Raw genomic sequence first — 12,399 nt, 5'->3', positions numbered from 1 at the left:
CCCCTGCATCGGCAGGCGGACTCTCAACCACTGCGCCACCAGGGAAGCCCTGGTGGATTTTTTAAAAGTAATTCACAAAGCTTGGGAAAATAATTTATTGACCACCTATGTACTGTATATTAAAGACTCTCTTACAATGATAACCTGTAAACATTTTGGGATGTACAATGGGAAGATAGTCTATAAATGCTCCATGTGAAATTTGTGCAGTATTATCTTGCACATACATCTTTTTAGACTATTTAAATTCCTTTTACTTTAGATGTTTTGACATCTCATGTGTTTTCTGTTATAGGGATGAGGTGTGGTAGGTATAAATAGGCTCAATGTGAACTTAAAACCTTTTACTTAGAATTATCCATAAATTTCCTTAAAATAATTTTTTTCTACACTGATAAGTTGGTAATTCACATTTTTCTAACACTTAGGTTTTTTGTCATTATTGTTCTTTTTTAAAACAAAAATTGGAATAATTTACATCAAATTTAAGACCCAATGTTTAACATTGTAACATGACAAAAAAATTTCAGTAAGACCTCAATCTGACTTTGATTTCAATTGGGTAATTTCTATCTTTCCATATGCTAAATATGAGGGGCTCAGAAAAAGGTGTATCATCTATATAGTCGTGGTGATTGTGAAAGCTTGGGGCATTTTATGGTGCGAACACCCAAAAGTGGTGTTCACTTTTGTAGAATTCAGAGATTATTTCAATTAACCTCTTTACAATGAAAACTAATGTGTATGTCAATCATTCTTAAAATAAATATGATTTAAGACATGTAATACTATAATCCTTGATAATTCCTAAAACTAATATAATAAGCAATTTTCTTCTGAAAGTAAAAGTGAACGTAATTATTATACAAAGGGATAGCCAACTCTTTTTCAAGCCAACTGGCTCCTTGGCAAGAAGGCGATAGGAATTATTTATTTGTTGTTTTAAATGTATCATTACTACTAATATTGTTTTATAAAATAGGGATCATCCTAGGAATGATCCACATATTTTCTTTTTTTCCCCCTCTCCTTTTTTTTCTCATTTTTATCTCAATTCTGTGACTGCTAAATTGGTGACGGTCTCTGGCTTTCGGGAGCTTGCCAAATAAGAGAAGTGTAAGCATAGTACTTGACCTCTCTATTTCCTGGCAGTCCTTCTGGAGACCACTATTCACTGTGATTATAGAAGTCTAAGAAGGTTCCATCCATCTGTCTCCTGGTTGCAGGGTAGATGTTGCATTTGCCATTGTTAAAGAGGGAAGACAGTGGGAAATGCTTAATGATAAGTGTGCAAAATCTTAGGAGAGAGGGTTAAATAAAAGTATAAAATGTGATTTGACAAGAAATGGGCATGTTTGGAAATGCTTTAAGACTTTTTTCTAATAGCTATTTTCCCCCTCACCCTGTGTGTAAGGCAGCAGGGTATCCTGAACTTCAGTCAGGCGACTGCTTCTTCACATGTTTCGCACGCATACCTACCACATTAGCTATCACTTATTTACTATCTTCCTTTTAGATGACTTGTTTGAGGCCTAAAGATTTTAATGTACACTTTATTAGAACATAGAAGACTAATATCATTCCCCACTAATATGGCAAAAAATAAATATCATGAAAAGGATAGAAATATAAACGTTTATATAGATATTGTTGTTTACCAAAAGTCCTAGCCTGAGGCATTCTGTTTCTTTACAGGAAAAAGGAATTGCCTGACCCTCCTTTTTCTTATTTTATAAACATGGAAAACCTTACTTTATAAGGAAGTGGTGAGGGCTGAACAAAGATGTGTGTAAAAGTTGTCCTGTGGCTATAATATACAGTTTCTGCAGCAATCAATAGTTATCATAATTGTTGAAGGAAGAACATCAAATGAAAATATGAAGCTACTAGTCAGGGCATGCTGACCTAACGTACTGCCCAGGAAGTCTCTTTGTATTCTTGATTTTTTAAAATATAAAGTCTATTATGATATGTTTGTGGTTCTTTGACATATATTTTCTTCTACTTAGATTAGTTTTTCTTTACTTCTTCGATTACTTTTAGATCCAAGTAAAATGTTTTATTAATTGACATCAGTTTTAATAAAACAAAATAAATTTTTTAATAAAGTTGTATTTTCCCAAGAGAACCTCAATGATATCTGCCATCCCACTTGCTCTTCTTACAGTGTGAGGGTGACACTTAGAACTAGGCAGGCTTTTGTGACTATTTCCACCACTGGAGTACAGTGGGAGAGATGCTAGGTGTCTTCTCAGGGCAAGTCATAAAAGGTCACACAGCTGCCATGTTGTTTACCAGCATACTTGCACTGGAGCCCTTAGTTGCCACGTGAGGAGTCTGATGGCCCAGTGGGCTACAATGTGAAAAAGTCCAAACCAGTCCCCACAGAGAGACTGCATGGAGAAGCCCTGAGATGAGAGGAAGGGAAAGAGGGGCCTGCACAGACTCCAGGTCCTCCACATCCCCCTCCACTGTCCCAGCTTCAGAACCCATCTGGCTGCTATCATGTGAGAGACCCTGAGCCAGAGAACTCAGCCAAGCTCTTCCTGCAGAAACCATGAGCAAAACCAAAATGATTTTCATTGTTTTAAGTCTCTAAATTTTGGAGTCATGTGTTTGCTATATGACCATAACTAACCAGAACAACATCCAACATGATACAATTCTTGATATTTTTATGCATTCAGCCATATACTACAAATATTTTCTCTTTCCTTCCTCTTTCCGAAATGGTAGTAGGCTACTCTTCTGTCTGGAAACCATTGTTTCCCCAAATGTTACTTTCTAGTAATCCCAGGACCTGTTCAATTTTTCTGCATTTTTTCCTGGCAATTTCTTTTGGATATATGTTTTATTTTTCTTTCACCGATAAAATCCATGGGAAGTCCAAGTAATTTTAAGTGGACAATTTAAAATAATTCTAAATTACATATTGTCTATTTTTTAAGTTGGGATGGATTTTTTTTTTGATTAAAGGTTCACATTAAGAAAAATAAATCAAAAAATGCTGACATTAGAAGAAGCCCATAAGGAAATTGCATACAATCTTGAAGAAAAACTTTACTAATCTCTAATTAGAGGATATTTGAATTATTCTAATTTCCCTTTTCTTTTGCATTAGCCCAGAGAAGAATAAGAAGAAAATAAAACAAACTAGCAGCAATAAATCACATGTTTTTTAAAGGAAAAGTTATTTTATGGAAAAAAATTTAGTTAGAAAAATAATTTGGAGTATTTATAAACAGCTAAGAAACTCCCACCATAATACTACAGAAGGTCCAATTTTAAAAGAAATTAGAAGAATGACTGAGGGAATATTTTTTCTGCCATCACATTGTGAAAAAACAATGGTTAAATTATATTTGGAAAAGTATCTGGGGCTACTAACAAAAATTTAACATTTCTTAAGGTGTAGTTTCTCTCCAGTCAACCTCTCACTCTAAACCACTACCCAAAGGTTCTCTCTTTTTTTTGTTCATAATAAGTAGGAACATTATCGCATAAGCACCTGGTCCTTTTTACTCTGAAAATTTTCAACCAAAACATCAATTTAAGAAGCAATATTTTTGGAAGTAAGTTTTATACACTTCTATTTTTAGCAGATAATAAACAACATAGCATTTTGTTTACTCACTTTTAGTTTGTTTTGAAAGATAGACTCAAAATTATCTACAAAGACTCTGAAGATTCATTGTATGAGAGTAATTGCCAAATGAAATATGATTTCATTTTGATACCATCTATCAAAGCAGTAATCATTCTACTTTCATCGTTTTTGTTCGTTTGTTGTAAATTCTTCGAGTGATGTTTGCCGTAGCTTATCACCCCGATTAACTTTAGCATAAAGTCTTTCTGATCTTGTGAGTTGTATTATGCTTCACCATTTCAGCAGCATGTGCAGCTCACTCTTGCCCCACAGATCTCTGAGAATTTTGCCCTTAAAAAACACCTTTAGATTGGGGACCTTCCTTCTTTCGTTAAAAATCGTCCGTTACATGTAACTCATTTGCTTGTGTGTTTCTATAGAATACACACACACACATATATATGAGAAAGAAAGAGGGAGAATGATAGGGAGTAGATTGGTTTCCCTGTTTCTAATCAGTCATAAATGTGTCCATCCAATCATTAGAACGTAAAGGTCAAGACATACATATTTTCTAAATATTATTTGTTTCAGATAGTTATAGTAATATTCAGTAAAGATTGCAATAACAGATCTTACCACATAAAAGTAAATACATAACAATGTTAGTGAATGTTAATGGAAAAGAGTGCTTTTCCTAACAGGGTGATATATGCTAAACCCATTGCTTTTCTGAGCTGTGGGGTTGAACATGCCACACACAGTCACGCCCCTATGGCACTGATCTTTGCCATTCTTATATTTCTCCATGTTTTGTTTATTCTTTTCTCAGAAAAGAAAACCCATTTCCAATTCTGACAAGAAGATGGTTAAAATACTAGCCATATATTTCCTTACCTTGAAACACCACAGCATACATTGGTGGCTCAGCAAGGTGTACAAAAATATCTTCCAAAAGAAGTTACTAGAATGGAAGTACTGTATGCATGTCTGGACAAACTCTGAGAAAGTAAATTTCCTAACCAAATTTATTATGGGGAACCTCATGGCTATGTCCACTATTTGTTTTTATTTCCCCCTCCCCTCAAACTCATCTCAAATTCTCAGGAAATGCTATTTATAAGAGTTCCGTATAATTACATTGCCATGAAACTTTAAAAAAATGAGTGTTCATAAATTTCCCCAAATTATTCCATCTGAGTTAAAAGTTTTGAAAATTCAGAATGATTCTGTGCCATGGTATGGAAATTTTGTCTAATGTTCTAGAACTTTCATTGTTTATGTGTCCAAAATTACATATAAAAGTAACCTTTTGTTGAAGACAGGTTTAAACTAATCATTATAGCTTTTATAATGCTCACAAAAATATAGAATTTAATTGCTGACCATAGTATTAATAAGTGCTAATAAAATGCTCTGTGCAGAACACAAAGGTTTATTTCACTAGAAAATATTTTGCAATAATTTGCCTTTTACATTATGCCATGGTGGTACAGGGCATTGCCTGCTCTCAGAATTCAAATAAAACACATAATTTCAACTTAACCTAAATTTGAGCCATATAAACATTTAATTAAGAATGAATGAAGTATTGTATTTGAACAAAATATAAATAGAAAGCATCTGTTGGGCAATTTCTGAAAGACAAGCTATATTACATTCTGTTAAAGCCATTTTTAAAAGAAATGTATAACAATTTTAAATGGCAAACTTTTTTCTTATAAATGCTGCCAACTAGTTTTATAGATAGTGTTATTCTAGAATGCTACCTACATCTTGCCAAAGTACATATCAAATAATCTTTTTTTTCCCCTGTAGACTGACTCCACCCACACTGCAAAATTTGACTTTTGTTAGGAAGCTGGAGTTCATAAGATTTGACGTTACCTGCTCTGAGTGAGCACCAGACTGAAGCAATTTCACTTCATACAATGATCATCTCTTAGATTTTTAAAGTCATTTTTGGTAATTTACTCAAAAAGAGATCTGTTTTCACTTTTAAATACTATCCTTAAAAATGATGAAAATGTAGCTACAGATAAATGGAAAAGATTTTTTGGTGAATTGCTCTTACTGAAATTTATAGAGGATATTGTTAAAAGTCCCTAACAATTTAATTTAAAAAATCTTTAATGGCTAGTTTACACTGGAGTCTTTGCTTGTTCTTTTCTATGTGAAATCTGGAGACTAAAGTTCAATTTCTTTTTGTTTTTAAACTCACCTTGAGGTGAAATTTACCATTTTAAGTGTATGATTCAAAGAATTTTGCGAAAGTAAAAAAGTTATGTAACCACCTCCACAATCAAGATATAGAACATTTTTATCATTCCACAAAGTTCTACCATACTGCCCTGTAGTCAATCCATGCCCCTAATCATAGCCCATGACAACCACTGAACTGATTTCTTCCTATAGTCTTGCATTTTCCAGAACGTCATATAAATGGAATCACATAGTACCTAAGCTTGTGTGTCTGGCTTCTTTCCCTGAACAAAACGCTTTTGAGATTCATCAGGATTGTCACTTGTATTCACCATTCACTTCTTTCAGTTGCTAAGTAGTATCTTACTGTATTGATATACCACTATTTGTTTATTAATCCACTGGTTGATTGCTTCCAATTTTGGCTAGTTTAAATAATGTTGCTTTGAATATTGGAATACAAATCTTATTGTGGACACGTGTGTTGGTCAGGGTTCTCCAGAGAAATAAAACCAAATTGTACTGATAGTTTGGCCTGTGGCTAACTTTTTAGTCTCTGTTAAGGCCCAGTAGCAGACCAAGAGCTCTTTCTTGAAAGGAGAGCAGTTATCAGCAGAGGATGACAGGGTTTTGTTTCAAAATCCTAAGGGCCTGAACTATGATTAACCTACCTAAAGGGGCCTGCCAAAGGCTCCGGACAGCAGCCCTACCTGCCAATTACCCTTCAAGCACCATTGGATCTGCTGGTTCATATGGCATGAGTGGCAGAGCAGCTTGCCCAGCAACCTAGACCTGGTACAGAGCCTTCTCTTGTTCTGGGTCCCACTCAAAACTAGCAGCTTTTAGGTCCACTAAGTAAATGGGCCAGAGTAACGCACCCAAATGAGGAATATGTTGCCTCAAAATCCAAAGCAGCCCTGTTAGTTGTTGTGACTTTTTTGTTGTTGTTGTTGTTGTTAGGGGAGGCCAGATGCAAAAACTTGTCCTTCACCTTAGAAGGTATATCTCAACATGTCCCGCACTAGTGGGCCCCTAGACGTTTAGCCAAGGTAGAAGGCCCCTAAACTTTTGTCAGATTTATTTCCCACTCTCTCACATGCAAATGTCTTACCAATAAGTCTAGAGTAGTTGCTGCTATTTGCTCTCTAGGTTCAACTAGCATAGTGCCATCAATGTAATGTGCCAGTGTGATATCTTGGGGAGCTGAAAGGCAATTTATTTATAATGTTGCATTAATTTCTGTTGTACAGCAAAGTAATTCAATTATACACACGCACACACACACACACACACACACACATATATATAAAATGTATATACACATTCTTTTTCATATTCTTTTCCATTTTGGTTTATCACAGGATATTGAATATGGTTCCCTATGCTATACAGTAGGACCTTGTTGTTTATCCATTCTCTATATAATAGTTTGCATCTGCTAATCCCAAACTCCCAATCCATCACTCCCCTCCCCTTGGCAACTACAAGTCTATTCTCTATGTCCATGAGTCTGTTTCTGTTTTGTAGATCAGTTCATTTGTGTCATAGTTTAGATTCCACATATAAGTGATAGCATATGGCATTTGTTTTTCTCTCTCTGACTTCACTTCACTAGTAAGTGATAGTGATAATCTCTAGTTGTATCCATGTTGCTGCAAATGGCATTATTTCATTCCTTTTTATGGCTGAGTAGTATTCCAATGCATATACATATACTACATCTTTATCCATTCATCTGTCACTGGACATTTAGGTTGATTCCTTGTCTTGGCTATTGTGAATAGTGCTGCTATGAACATAGGGGTGCACGTATCTTTTTGAATTATCATTTTGTCTGGGTATATGCTTAGGAGTGGGATTGCTGGATCATATGGCAACTCTAGTTTTTTGAGGAACCTCCATGCTGTTCTCCATAGTGGCTGCTCCAATTTACATTCCCACCAACAGTATAGGCGGGTTCCCTTTTTTCCACACCCTCTCCAGCATTGGTTATTGTAGATTTTTTAATGATGACCATTCTGACCCATGTGAGGTGGTACCTCATTGTAGCTTTGATTTGCATTTCTCTAATCATTAGTGATATTGAGCATCTTTTCATGTGTCCATTGGCCATCCGTATGTGTTCTTTGGAGAAATGTCTATTTAGGTCTTCTACCCATTTTTCAATTGGGTTGTTTGTTTTTTTATTGTTGAGTTGTATTAGCTACTTGTATATTTTGGAAATTACGCCCTTCAGCCCTTCAGACTTTTCATATTGATGCTTTGACTCTGCTGTCTATTACATGCCCACTTTGTCTTCACTGGTTGAGTGCTGCCACTTGGCCCCTGCCACTTGGTTCCTCTTGGATCCCTAGGTCCAATTACTTCCATTTCATTTAGGTTTCCCAATTCACTGACTGTAGTTCACACTGGAAGGTCTCACCTACAGAGAGGAGTAATCAAAGGGTTCTTCAAGGATTCTGGAATTCCTCTCACAAATGTTTTTCTCACAGTATTAGTGAAAGGCAAATCTTCTAGACCCTTCCAGTGTGGGTGAGTAGGTCTTAAATGACAAACCTACTCCAATATTTCTATCTCCCTGAGCCACTGAATTCCTTCCTCTATATTAAATCAAGGTAGGTCTGGTATTTCCAACTTGCTCACTTTTGTTGGACCACTTTTTGGTCATATTCTAACCAACCAACCAACCAACCAACCAGTTAGAGTCCTTTCTCCCTCCTGAGCTGCAACATTAAATGCAGACTGTCTGCTTATTGAACCCGTATCAGTAAACTCAACCTTATTCAATTTTATTTTTCTCCCACCATTATCCCACATTTTTAATATCCATTCTCACACATGTTCCCCATATTTCTGTCTGATTCAATTAGAAAACTCAAGTAGGTCTTTTGGAGTGTAGTGCATCTCTGATGAGTCACACTTTTTACCTCATCTTTAGGGCCTACCAGGGCTTGAGATTAATTATAGGTCTCGAGGGGTAGTGGGGGTGTTTCCTGTGGAGATTCAACATTGCCTTGCTCAGCAACTGCCTCCTGAGAGGCCATTACAGTTTCCTCAGGCAATACATGGTTAATCTCCTCAGATGGGATTGGTGAGGCCACTCCCACTGGGCTTGGGAGGCCTCTTTTCCTGGCAGAAATGACTCAGCAGAATTTAAGGGCTCAGTGTCCCTAGATTCATCAGGGTCTCCCTACATGTCCCTGTTCCAACTTTAAGGATCTCACATCCTCCCAGTCAATGCCCTCACATTAACAGTAGACTCCCTATGAGATTGGAAGTTCAAATTGGGTTGTAATTCAGCCAATCACAGGATGAGATTCTCAACTTTATTTCCAGCAATCTCAGTCCTGTGGCTACAGGAGATGAAGGTCTCCTTCAGGGCACATACAGAAACTATCATATCACTTATGTGGCACTTGAGCTGGGACTTTGAAGCCATGAGTTCATCCATTTCTTTCCCTACTTTGCAGTGGTATTAGGAGCAACCAGCCAATTTCATTATATTCATTAATTTTTCAAAAACGTTTGAAGGTATCATAATCACAGTCATCCAGCTTCTTATAAGTGATTGATTAGGACCATTGATGGTACTATTTTGTGTCTCTATTGCCAGATGTTGTTATTGACTATCAGTGTCCAATTTTAAAGCCAATTCCAGAAACCCCAGAACTAATGGAGAAAACTCATCCTTGAAATTCTATTCCTATAGCGCCACTCTTAGTACCAAAATCTATATTGGTCAGGGTACCCTAGAGAAACAAAACCAATAGGATATATATGACGATACACACACACACACACACACACACACACACACACACACACACATACACACTAGATAGATGATAGATAGATAGATAGATAGATAGATAGATAGATAGATAGATAGATAGATAGATAGATAGATAGATAGATAGATAGATAGATAGATAGATAGATAGATAGATAGATAGATAGATAGATAGATAGATAGATAGATAGATAGATAGATAGATAGATAGATAGATAGATAGATAGATAGATAGATAGATAGATAGATAGATAGATAGATAGATAGATAGATAGATAGATAGATAGATAGATAGATAGATAGATAGATAGATGATAGAAATATTTATTGTAAGGAATTGTATCATATGACTATGGAGGCTGATAAATCCCAATATGTGAAGTCAGCAAGCTAGACACCCAAGGGCAGCCAACGGTGTAAGTTCCAGTTTTTGTTCAAAAATCTGAGAACCAGGAGAGCTGGTTCCAGTCTGAGTCTGGAGGCCTTAGAACCAGGAAAGCCAATAGCGTAATTTCCAGTTGAGACTGAGGGCTTGAGAACTGGGAGAGCTGATGACGTATGTTCCACTCAAGGGCAAAAGACCAATGTCCCATCTCAACAAGTCAAGCCAAAGAGTTTTCCTCTTAATCTTTTTATTCTATTTAGACTTGCCATTAACTGAATTAGCACCACTCACAGTAGGGAGGAAAATCTGCTTTACTTTGTGTATTGATTCAACTGTTAATCTCATCCAAAACACCCTCACAGACACACATGGTATGACGTTTGCCCAAATAGCTGGCATGGTCAAGTTGACACATGAAACCAACTATCAGAACATGCTTTTGAGACAGAAGGGAAAGGGGCAGGACACAACTGCTAGATAAATGAAGAAGGGGAGCAGCTGTTAGGATGCGATAAAAACGGACTGGAACCTGCTGAAACCAATGTGGTCTTGAGAATAGTCTGGTCATTGACCTTTAGCTCATTATACCCTCATTATAATACTAACAATCACTCCCTCTTCCACCATGACAGTTCCCACGTGGACCATAAAAGGCCAAAAAGTGGGCAGTGTCCTAATTCCTAGAAATCCCCACCTTTCCCCCAAATAGCAAGAATATTCCTCCCACTAATTAGGGTATGAAATTACTCAGCCCATAAAAACCAACAGCCCCATGCCTTGGGGTTGCTCTCACTTTCGGAGAAGGTCCACATTCTGCCTGTGGATTGTGTATTTCTCTGAATAAACCTGCTTTCACTTTGACTCCCTCTTGAATTCTTTCCTGCTCGAAGCCAAGGACCCTCACTTGGTGGTCTATCCCAGGGACTCAAGTGGGTTCCCAGATGTGACATTTCTCTCTCCTGCAACATTCATGAATTCTTTATCCATTCATCTATTGATGGACACTTAGGTTGTTTTCATATCTTGACTATTGTTAGTAATGTTGAAATGAACATAGCAGTGCATGTGTCTTTTCTGGTTAGTGTGTTCTTTTTTTTTCAGATAAATACTCCAAAGTAGAATCAGTGGATCATATGGTAATCCTATTCTTAATTTATTTGAGGAACCTCCATCCTGTTTTCTATATTGGCTACACCAATTTACTTTCCCACCAACAGTGCACAGGGTTCCCTTTTTTCCACATTCTCACCAGCACTTGTTACTTCTTATCTTTTTGATAATAGCCATTCTAACAGATACGAGGTGATATCTCATTGTTGTTTTGATTTATGTTTCCCTGATGATTAGTGATATTGAGCATCTTTTCATGTGTCTGTTGACCATCTGTATATCTTTTTGGAAAACTGTCTATTCAGATCTGCTCATTTTTTGATTGGATTGTTTAGCTTCTTTTGCTATTTTGTATGAGTTCCATATATATTTTGGACATTAGCCCCTTATCAGATATATGATTTGAAAATATTTTTCCCATTCAGTAGGTGGCCTTTAAATTTTGTTCCTTTGCTGTGCAGATTTTTTAGTATGATGTCATTTTGCATATTTATTTTTGTTTTTGTTGCTTTTGCTTTTGGTATCAGATTCAAAAAACCATTCCCAAGACCTATGTCATGAAGCTTGCCACCTGTGTTTCCTTCTAAGGGTTTTATGGTTTCAGGTCTATGTTCAAATCTTTAATTTTGAGTTCATTTTTTTGTTATTCATGTTTATTGAAATATTGGATCTATGAGATTATAATTTTCATTTAATTTGAAGTGGTTTTTTTTGTCATGAATTTGTTAAGTAAATTTTCTGCCCTCTCTCTTCTCTTCTTAGGGATTCCAAATAAACAAGTGTTATAATGATCAATATTGCCAACAGGTATCTGGGGATTACACTGTTTTTAGTCTTTTGACTATTTGTTGGTTTTATTTTTAAAGTTCTCTCTTCTATTTTACTGAAATATGTCCTGTAGTTTCAAATATGCTATTCATTCTTTTCATTCTTTTTATTCCAGAAATTATGTTTTATAATTTGAAATGTGTACTAAGGTCTTTTTTACATTTTTTTCTCATCATTATAAAAACTTTCCTCTACCTCACTGAACATACCTAGTCTGTGTATATGAACTGGTTTAATGTCCCTGTCTGCTAATGTCATCACCTATGTTATTTTTATATTTCTCTAGGTCATATTTTCCTGCTTCCTTCTTGCCTGATAATTTTTCACCAATTGCCAAACATTGTGATTTTACATTGTTGACCACTGAATTTTGTTCTATCCCTTTAATATGGTTGAGGTTGTTTTGATATACACTGAAATTGCTTGGAATCAATTTGGTTGTTTTAAGACTTGTCTTAAAGCTTCTTTAGGGCAGATTCAGATTAGTTACTAATGTAG

The sequence above is a fragment of the Physeter macrocephalus genome, chromosome 7 (genome assembly GCF_002837175.3).
Source record: "Physeter macrocephalus isolate SW-GA chromosome 7, ASM283717v5, whole genome shotgun sequence".
NCBI lineage: Eukaryota > Metazoa > Chordata > Mammalia > Artiodactyla > Physeteridae > Physeter > Physeter macrocephalus.
This window is presented reverse-complemented; position numbering follows the sequence as displayed.